The 11035-nt window shown below is 44.1% G+C and overlaps 1 protein-coding gene across 4 annotated transcripts in view; it reads left to right on the top strand.

The window, feature by feature from the left end:
• Positions 1–11035, top strand: part of LOC123520305 (ankyrin repeat and KH domain-containing protein mask-like) — a 228090-nt gene that overhangs the window by 45053 nt on the left and 172002 nt on the right. The window lies entirely within an intron of this gene.

Below are 11035 nucleotides of genomic sequence, written 5' to 3'. Positions count from 1 at the left end.
CACACACACACACACACACACACGCACACACGCACACACACGCACACACACACGTTCCTGGGCAGTCCATGAACCAGTCTGTGTGCATAAAAATAAACACACTGCATATCGACACATAAGATGCACAACGGACTGCAAACAAAACAAAGACCACAAATATAAGTGAATAAATGGACCCGTGAACAGAATGGATAAAAAACACGCACGGAACCGTCACATTCTGGGAAGCCGAGGTAGAAAATAAATAAATGCAGGTGAACACGAACAAATCTGATCCCATTACTGAATTTCCCTCGACAGTAAATAAAACGTGAAGGTCAAAATCCGTAGACCTTTTACTACACTTTTTAAAACCCAGTTCTGAACACACCTCCGCGTAGCATCTTCACTACATCCAATAGTCTCTAGTTTCAGTTAAAGGACGTTTTGTTATGTTTCTTACGGCAGATTAACAGTATTTCTACATTATGAACTGGAACCTCCACGCTGCATCTTCACTACATCCAACAGACTCTAGTTTAAGTTGCAGGATGTTTTACTATGTTTATTACGGCAGATTAACAATATTTCTACATTGTGAACTGGAAAAACACTCTTGAAAAAGCCTGCTGATCCATTACATTTAAATATTCTAGTTGAATGTTGATGTTTTCAAGGATGTTTTCTTATGGCTCTTGCAACAAATCAAAAGTATTTCTACATTATCAACTGGAGAAACACTCTTGAAAAAAAAAAAAAACATTTCATGATCTCAGTAAAAAATAGTGGAGAGAGAGAGAGAGAGAGAGAGAGAGAGAGAGAGAGAGAGAGAGAGAGAGAGAGAGAGAGAGAGAGAGAGAGAGAGAGAGAGAGAGCAAGCCGTTTCTGAGACCATAGACGTAGAATAAAAAGAACACAGAAGATCAAACAGCAATAGAATTGTTGGCCCTTACGGGGAACCATTTGTGTTAATTTATATCACTAGGAAGGTAAGAGACAGTAGGTAGTAAAGTTAAAAGCGTCTGTTCAGTGAATCAATACAGATCAGGAACATTAATCACTAAACCTTCATTGCACATCAAGGTCTCACTCCCTCAATATAACGTCCCTTTTTTACGTACGCTAATCGATATGAGAGAAAGTGAGTGAGTGAGTAAGGCATGAGTGACTGAGTAAGGTGAAAGTAAGAGTGAAAATGATGAAGGTATACGATAAAAATGAGAATATGAAGAAAGACTGAAAAAAATAAATAAATAATGTTGGGGAAGAAAATGGGAAGTGTACGAGTGAGGAAGGAATACATAGATACGAGAAGGACGTGTGTCAAAAATAGAATAAAAAAGTAAGAAAAATGGGAAACAGAAAGAAGAATAAAAAAAAAAAACAGTATACGTGAGGTACAAAGGTGAACGTGTAAAGGAAGGAGGGAATAAAGGAAGAAAGGAAGAGAAGGAGTAGGAAGTGTCTTTAGCAGCTGTTACTTGTGTAAATGGAAAAAAACGAAAGTGATTTGCTTTGTAGGTAATAATTAGGAAAAACACAAAAGGATATGATATATATGTATATTCAGAGAGAGAGAGAGAGAGAGAGAGAGAGAGAGAGAGAGAGAGAGAGAGAGAGAAAGCGTGCACAGTAAAGGTTAGGTTAAGTGGTGCACTGTGACGAAATGATTATACCTGTTATTTTTTAGTGGTGCTCAGGTGGCGGAATGATGAGGTGATGAGGGATGTTTCCGTGGAATGTGTGGCTTGGGAGGAGGAGGAGGAACAGGAGGAGGAGGAAGAGAAGGAAAAAAGAGACGGAGGAAAGGAAAGGTAAGGCAGGGTAGGAGGGATGGGGTGTCGCACTAGCAAGGTCGTGAGTGCAAGGTGGTGGTGGTGGTGGTGGCGGCGGCAGGGAGGGGTGATTATGATGGTGGAGGTGAAGGTGGTGGCGGTGGTGGTGTATGTGTATGTTTGTGTGTGTGGAGAACCGTCAGCCAGGCCACGGCCAGTCAGTTGCTCCGTTGTGGTAGCTCCGGTAAGCGTCTGGTGTGGCGCGCGTCCGACCACCACCACCACAACTATTACTACCACCACCGCTGCTACCACCACCGCCGCCGCCACGTGTGTCCTCCCGCGGCAGAATATTCATCACACTCTTTAATCAACAAACTCATTTTTCGCCCCATATCGCTTCCTCCACCACCAGCACACCACCGCACCACCACCGCTGCTGTCTGGTCACCCACAACCACCTTCATCTCTTGCCCTGGTGTGATCTCGACTTTCCTCACCTTTGTCACAGTGCGCAGGTTAACCCCTTCAGTACTGGGACACATTTTTACCTTGAGATTTGTGTACGATTAGACCATTATATTTATATTAGGAAGGGTCTATGGAGGTATGAATATCAATAGCCACAGTCTTCACTATTTTAATCCGCACATAAATTTCTGAAGCTGCATAAAATCACCAAATAGTAACCAGAATGAATATGGAAACAGAAAGTACTGAAGGGGTTAAGGTCACGAAAATTCCACACCCGCTTATAATACTCAAGAGTACCCAGAAAATATGTCCAATGAGTCGAAATCTCCCTTGACAACATAAATCTCCGTGAAGAGTGTCTCCCGCAGCCATTTCCCGCACTCCCCCAAACAGGATGCTAACCTTCCTACTAGGCTCACTCAAACCACGTGCATCTTACTCCACCTCCACCACCACTACAGCACACTTTCCCCACGTCTCCCTCACCTTCCCCAACTCCCCAACAGAAACATGCAGTGCTTCCTCTGTCAGACACTACACGTACCCTCCATCTTGACACGCCTCGCCCATCACCACCACTACCACCACCAAAGCACACAGCCTCCCGTACTCCTATTGCTGTCAGTCACTCACCACCTAACTCGTCGAGATCTCATTCATCCCACGCCTAAGATATTGGATAATCTCATAAGTCTCCAAAATGAACTCTCTCTCTCTCTCTCTCTCTCTCTCTCTCTCTCTCTCTCTCTCTCTCTCTCTCTCTCTCTCTTTCTCTCTCTTCTCTCTCTCTCTCTCTCTCTCTCTCTCTCTCTCTCTCTCTCTCTCTCTCTCTCTCTCTCTCTCTCTCTCTCTCTCTCTCTCTCTCTCTCTCTCTCTCTCTCTCTCTCTCTCTCTCTCTCTCTCTCTCTCTCTCTCTCTCTCTCTCTCTCTCTCTCTCTCTCTCTCTCTCAACACATTACTTGCCACCATAACACTCTGCATATCCTTCTGTTTCACACGATTCCCAGTTCTGCACTCCTGCTTTTCACCCTCCGCCAAAGTTCAAGGCTACGTTTTACCCAGAGACTCGAACTGGTAGTGATGGTGGTGGCAGTGCAGTCCGCGTGCCAGTGAACCAATGGACTGACTGTGCCGTTGTGGGCGTGAGAACGTGACAGGATTCGTGACACGCCGCAAAGCAACGCACTGTCTCCGCCGCCACTACCGCCGCCGCCGCCGCCGCCTTTAGGAGCGCAAACAGTGACGATGTGAAAGTGATGTTGCTGTTATTATTATTTTTTTCTTCTCTATCTTAACATTTTTTTTTCTCTAATATTTTTTTTTATCTCAACTTGTCTTACGTAATCGCGTGACACAAGTAGCTTTGGCCAGGTGAAAATTACTAGGCTTTTACCGTGCTGCATGATCTGCCTGCCTGTGTGTGTGTCTGTCTGTGTGTGTGTGTGTGTGTGTGTGTGTGTGTGTGTGTGTGTGTGTGTGTGTGTGTGTGTGTGTGTGTGTACCCAAGCACGTATAGCCATCCTCCTGCTCCTCCTCCTCCTCCTCCTCCTCCTCCTCCTCCTCCTCCTCCTCCTCCGTGCTGTTCTGTGCTTTTTTTATCTTATCTTTTTTACATGGGCGTGTGAATGGCGGCATGAAGAACACGTTAGCGAGACGGGAGGGCAGAAAGCGAAGCGTGCTACTGAGAGAGAGAGAGAGAGAGAGAGAGAGAGAGAGAGAGAGAGAGAGAGAGAGAGAGAGAGAGAGAGAGAGAGAGAGAGAGAGAGAGACGACGACGAATGATACAAATAAACTCACTGAAAAAGATGCCGACATTACCAAAGTGCCGTGGCGTGTAACTTGAGCAATTATGTTCCTCCTCCTCCTCCTCCTCCTCCTCCTCCTCCTCCTCCTCCTCCTCCTCCTTCTCCTTCTCCTTCGATTTTCAGTCACGTGACGATACTTTGACGGTCTACATGTCAGGCTGTTCCTCTCTATGATCTTGTGTATACCAGTACCCTCACACTCTCACACCTCCCTTATTCCTCCCTCTCGAAAAAAAATGAAAAAAAAACTAAAGCCGTCGTACATCATCTCAACATAACCCCACCTTCGATACGTCAGAGAATCACCCTCCGTCTCATTCAAAGCAGCCCTGTAAGTCAAGAAAGCCTCTGTTATTAACCACACTGCATCCCTGGAAAGCGTTATCGTCATCTGTTGCTCTTTCTCAGGAGGGATTAACGACTGCTGGGGGAGGAGGAGGAGGAGAAAGAGAAGGAGGAAATGGCTCTTCACAAGGGTATTGGTTTGCTTTGAATTGTGGGGAAGAAAAGAGAGTTGGTGGGAAGAAAAGTGGAGTGAAGTTGATTATTAGAAAAGATTTTTTTGTTTGGTTTCATTAGAGGAGTATTGTATGTATGAGTTTGCTTTGAATTGTGGGAAGAGAAAAGAGTTGATTGGAAGAAGATTGGAGTGAAGTTTGTTATTAGAAAAGATTGTATTTTTAGAGAAGAGTGTGATTTATTGTGAGAGAAGTGTAGAGTTGATTGAATGTGAAGAGGAGAATGAAGTGAGATACTGTTAAAAAGAGGAGAGTTACTTGTGGGAGAAGAGAAGAGGAGAATTCATTGTTTGGGAACACGAAATAGTTTGTTAGTTGGGTGAAAGAAAAGAATGAATTGTGGGGAGAAGAAGAGAAGAGGAGAATTGATCGTTTGAGAAAATAGAATGGTCAGTTGGTGGAGAGGAGAAGAGACGAATGAAGTTAATAATAAAAATAGAAATGGAGACTGTGTATTTGAGCTCTCCAGTTCATCATTTGAGAAGATAAAATAATTATTTGATGGAGAAAAGACAAGAGAGAGAAGTTAGTTGTTGGAGGAGAGAAGAATGTAGTTAATAATCAAAATAGAGGAGGAGATTGTGCATTTGAGCTCAATAATTTATCATTTGAAAAGATAGAATAGTTGATGGAGATAAAAAAGAGAAGTTAGTTGTTGGAGGAGAGAAGAATGTAGTGAATAATCAAAACAGAGGAGGAGGTTGAGTATTTAAGCTCTCCAAATCATAGTTTAAGAGGATAAAATAGTTACTCGTAGTTGATGGAGAGGAGAAGAGAGCAGTTAGTTGTTGGAGAGAGAAGAATGGAGTTAATAATCAAAATAGAGGAGGAGATTAAGTATTTGACCTCTCCATTTTATCATTTGAGAAAATAAAATAGATGATGGAGAAGAAAGAAGAGAGAAGTCAGTTTTTGGAGGAGAGAAGAATGTATGTAGTTGATAATCAAAATAGAGGAGGAGATTCAGTATCTGAGCTCTCCAATTCGTTTCCTATTCACTCTAGTAAAATAACCATCGCAAACCAAACTTAATCTAACCTAATCTGATAAACATGCATTCGTGAGTCCCTTTGAATTGGTGAGAGGAACAAGAAATAAAAGAATAAAAGGAAAGAAAAAATCGCTCTAAACTGGTCAGAGGAACAAGAACTAAAACAAAAAAAGAAATTAAAAATAAATTAGAGTCACTTTATATGACAAAAAAAAAAATAACTGGAGGATAAAGGAAGTAGAAGAGATAAAAGTAGAAATTTACATGTATTTTTATCTTTCATTTTATGCTTTTACTCGCATTTATCTGAATTAAAACTACACTGAAAAACAATCCTGCTTTTTTCTACGCCCTTTAACCCTTTTGATACTGAGACGCATTTTTACCTTCACTTTTGAGTATTTGGAAACGATTTTACCTACATGAAAAAGAGTCTATGGAAGCCAGAAAACTAATAGCCAGAGTCTTCACTATTTTAATCACCCACATAAGTTTCTGAAGCTGTAAAAAAAACACCAATTAATAACCAGAATGAATATGAAAACGTGTCGTGGTACTGAAGGGGTTTAAATCCTTTCATGCACAGTAAATTTGCCGTGTTTGGAATTGAAATCCTATACGTGTTTTCATCTTCATTCTCCTTTCCATTTTTCTATTTCCCTTCTTCATCCATCTCTTGTTTCTTTTATCTTCTCTTACTGCATCAACTCACCCCAAACTGACGGGAACCATTCAGACCTTACCAGGCGAGCGGAACATAGGCATCGAGTCATCTGGCTGCCGGAATCACCCACGCTTTCATCGTTTTTTTTCCATCTGTTTTTTTAGTGCTTCGTATTTGCGGTCCCGATTACAGTCCAGCGGAAAATACTGGCGCTAAGGGAACGTGCGGCAGGTGGCGGGCCATTAAAACACGCGACAGCTTAGTAATTTATATAATGAGAGAGAGAGAGAGAGAGAGAGAGAGAGAGAGAGAGAGAGATGTGGGAGGGAATAGGAGTCGAGGTGTAGTTTGGGAGTAGTGGGGAGAGTTAGGGAAGGTTAGTAGGAACAGAGGAGGATGAGGGAGATTCAGATGAAGAAGAGGAGTAATCTCTCTCTCTCTCTCTCTCTCTCTCTCTCTCTCTCTCTCTCTCTCTCTCTCTCTCTCTCTCTCTCTCTCTCTCTCTCTCTCTCTCTCTCTCTCTCTCTCTCTCTCTCTCTCTCTCTCTCTCTCTCTCTCTCTCTCTCTCTCTCTCTCTCTCTCTCTCTCTCTCTCTCTCTCTCTCTCTCTCTCTCTCTCTCTCTCTCTCTCTCTCTCTCTCTCTCTCTCTCTCTCTCTCTCTCTCTCTCTCTCTCTCTCTCTCTCTCTCTCTCTCTCTCTCTCTCTCTCTCTCTCTCTCTCTCTCTCTCTCTCTCTCTCTCTCTCTCTCTCTCTCTCTCTCTCTCTCTCTCTCTCTCTCTCTCTCTCTCTCTCTCTCTCTCTCTCTCTCTCTCTCTCTCTCTCTCTCTCTCTCTCTCTCTCTCTCTCTCTCTCTCTCTCTCTCTCTCTCTCTCTCTCTCTCTCTCTCTCTCTCTCTCTCTCTCTCTCTCTCTCTCTCTCTCTCTCTCTCTCTCTCTCTCTCTCTCTCAAGTGCCACCACCTACCTTTCCTCCCCTGCCAGTGTTGAGGCGTCTCTGTTATCATGTAACGAGCACTAATGAGGGACACAGGCGAGGGGAGGAGGAGGCAGCCACGCAGGGAAGCCACGTGTCTGTCTGCTGGTCATTGAAAGGTCGAGAAAAGGGTTCGTGTGTAAATATGCAGTGTTTTCTCTACATTTCGTTTCTTCTATCATATCGGGATCATGCAGGTTCGTAAATATGAAGTCTGTGGTTGTTTATCTGACTGCATGGCTGGCTATTATGACGCTGCGGACTGTGGCGTGGCGGTAGGGGGATGTGATACTAATAGATACCTTGTGGTCTGGTGAGGGAGGCGTCCGCAGCGCTCGGGTTATTAAAAGCTGGATAAGTATCACCTTCAAGGCAGTCTGGTTGTAGCGGAGGCAAAAAAAATCGTCATAGAAATAGAGGAAGGCGTCAGTGATATGATGATCCGGGGAACTTAACGTTAATTTTACGACCTACAGGGATGCGTTAGTGTTGAGTTATAAACCCACGTCAATGAGAAAGTAATTTGCGGTAGTAATAGCCACTTACCATGCTTAGAAAGTGTACCATACTCGCTAGTTACATCCATACTTTGTTCTTTTCCTGTGTTTTCTGTCCTAAATGAATGTGAAAGTATTCGAAAACTGTAATGTTCATGTGCTTTTGATATCAACTCCTTCAGTACCAGGGCGCGTTTTCAAATTCATTTTCGTTATTATTTAGTGATTTTATACAACTTTATAAACTTATGTGTGGATTGAAATCGTAAAGACTCTGACCATTAATCTTCTGACCTCCATAGACACTTCCTAATTTCAATAAAATCATCTAATCTTACCCAAACTCAAGATAGAAACGCGTCCCAGTACTGAAGGAGTTAAGCGCATCATCTTCACGTGTATACTCACACTTTATAACCATGCAAGTAATGAAAAACAGTAATATCCATGTACTGTTCTTTATATCAAGTGTATAATATTCACCAGACATGTGTATAGTCGCAATTCATAGCCCTCTTTTTTTCTTTTTTTTTTCCTGTCGTAAATAAATATGAATGTAATGGAAAAGAGTAAAATCCACGTACTGTTCTTGATGTTAAGTCTGTAATGCTCACTAGACATACCCATACGTTGTTCTGTCTGTATTTTTTCGTGCAAGAATTATCCATATCCTTCAGTCCATTACCCTCTGTTGTAGGGTCATATGCTCCACCCTTATTGACTGACTCCTTTTTCTCACACAGGAGGGGAGCTTCAGGTTGCCTCATTAACGTAATTATCTTTCACTCTTTAGAATCCACTTTTTTTTTTTTTTACTCTAGGTAGACACTGAGAGTTATTTTTCATTTTAGTATATGATCCCGTTTTCCTCTCTCATTCATAGCACTCACCACCGTCACCTGACTCAGCACTCACGCCCTACACTGACCCACACCCTCACGTCGTAGCAAATACCCCACACTGCAGCCAACACACCCAATCTTCCGTTCAACTTCCCCATATCACAACAAAAGACCCACACACCATCACACCCTACTTATCACACCACACCTAACCACCACACTACACTCAGTATATACCCCCACACCACTTACACCACACTAAACAACCCAACACCACACCACACCTAACACAGCCACACCCACCACACCACATCACACCAGCGCACCACACTCACACTCCAGCACCACACCACACCTAACACAGCCACACCCACCACCTACCAACCACCAGCACACCACACCCACACCCTTTCATAGCCCCATCATCCGCCACACCACACCCACCACCACCACCACACGCACCCACAGCCAAGCATCACGCCACACAATTAATTATGCAGCCGCCACTGTGATCAAGGCGCCGTCATCAGAATATCACCTTCCCAGCACCGTAAGGGAAGGATTAAGTCAACGTTTCACCACCTACCGTCATAGTGTAGCGCTACCTTCCCTTGCCTGACGGAACCAAATCGGGAGGGAGAGGAGAGAGAGGAGGAGAATGCACCTTGATAGGATCTCGATAGACTCTTGATTATGGGAGAGAGAGAAGGAATGAGATTAAATAGCAACAGAGAAAGGGTTGATAGGGATACATGCATAAAGAGAGGATACAAATGGAGTGATGAAAATGAATTAAGGTGTATTTTAATGAGATAAGAACGAGATACTGTTGTAAAAAATGGTAAAAGAACTTGAATAATGAGAGTGAAAGAAAAAAAAAACGAGGCCAAGGAAGGAAAGCGTGGATTAAGTCATAATGTAGAATAAGATAGATAAGGAAAATAAGACAAAATGAACCAAAGTAATGAAAGTGAAATGTGTTGTCTGAAATATATGAACACTCAATTAGATAATCATAATAGCATAGAATGGAGTAACGAAGAAGAGATGATGAAAGGAAGGAACAGAATGGAAAAATATATATCATCTAACTTAAATACTTGATAATGAAGGAGAGAGAGAGAGAGAGAGAGAGAGAGAGAGAGAGAGAGAGAGAGAGAGAGAGAGAGAGAGAGAGAGAGAGAGAGAGAGAGAGAGAGAGAGAGAGAAAGAAAGAAAGAGAAAGAAGACAAGGCAACCGAACTTAAAAACTAATTTTGGAGAAAATAATACAAAACACTTTCTCTCTCTCTCTCTCTCTCTCTCTCTCTCTCTCTCTCTCTCTCTCTCTCTCTCTCTCTCTCTCTCTCTCTCTCTCTCTCTCTCTCTCTCTCTCTCTCTCTCTCTTCTCATTATATTGGAACCTTTATGTGGCGTGCGGCTGTCTCTCTCTCTCTCTCTCTCTCTCTCTCTCTCTCTCTCTCTCTCTCTCTCTCTCTCTCTCTCTCTCTCTCTTTTTTTTTTTTTTTATTTAAACATTATCTTATACTTATACATTTTACAATAAATCAGGTATATAAGGAGATTTAGACATAAAGCTCCTTGTGTTGGCAAGGAACTATTCTAAACGTCTTTTTCTCGTTAGTATATTGGTTTGACACCTCACTCACTGCACTACACTTCACAGCACTAGCCGGGCAGGGAGAGCGCTTCTCCAGACATTGGCGGCCACTTTTGTCTGCTGAGTTGATAGTCCCGCTACCTCAGCAGGCGTGGCCACCGTGAACTGATTCCACAGGCGCGCTGCCCTGGCTCTGAATGTTCGCTGGTGTTGTGAGGAGCGGAGAGAGGCACCAGTACCTGCTGGTCCCCATCCGCTGCTTGCCTCGTATTTCTCCCGGGTGGGTGTGGCGGCAGGCTGAGGCGGGAGAGGTGAGGTGTATGTAGCACTTGAGCTTTGTGGCACACCGTCAAGGTTGCCACGTCCCTCCAGTGCTCCAGTGACGTGATACTTGCCACGCTCTCCTCGTCTTCCCCCAATAGACGAAGAGCGCGCCTCTGTATCGCGTCGAGCCGGCTGGTGTGGGTATGGGCGCTGGACATCCATGTCAAGGCACCGTACTCCATACAGGGACGGATTTGTGCCCTGTAGAGAGTGAGGATGCCTCGCGAGTGCAGACTGCCAGCCATCCTGCGCAGGGCTGACACACGCTGAGAGGTCTGGCGGGCTACAGACGTGATGTGGGTGTCGTAGCGCAGCTCACGATCCATGGTGACTCCCAGGATCTTGATGTGTTCCTGGAGAGGCAGCTGCTCGCCCTCAAACTGTAGTTGTCCTTCCACGGCCTGAGAGGCGGCAGGGGATCGTGAGATGACCATGGCGTGTGTCTTGTCCGGCGCGAAGGTGACTTGCCACACCTTCCCCCCACTCTTCTGCTGCCTTCAGCTGGCGGTTGATGTTGGCCACGGCGCGCTGGCTGTCCTGGCGGCAGTAGGAGAGGGAGATTGTGCAGTCGTCGGCGTAAGCCTTGACTGCAGGA

This window comes from Portunus trituberculatus, chromosome 46 (genome assembly GCF_017591435.1).
Source record: "Portunus trituberculatus isolate SZX2019 chromosome 46, ASM1759143v1, whole genome shotgun sequence".
NCBI lineage: Eukaryota > Metazoa > Arthropoda > Malacostraca > Decapoda > Portunidae > Portunus > Portunus trituberculatus.
The sequence above is the reverse complement of the archived record's forward strand: the minus strand, read 5'-3'. Positions and strand labels throughout refer to the sequence as shown.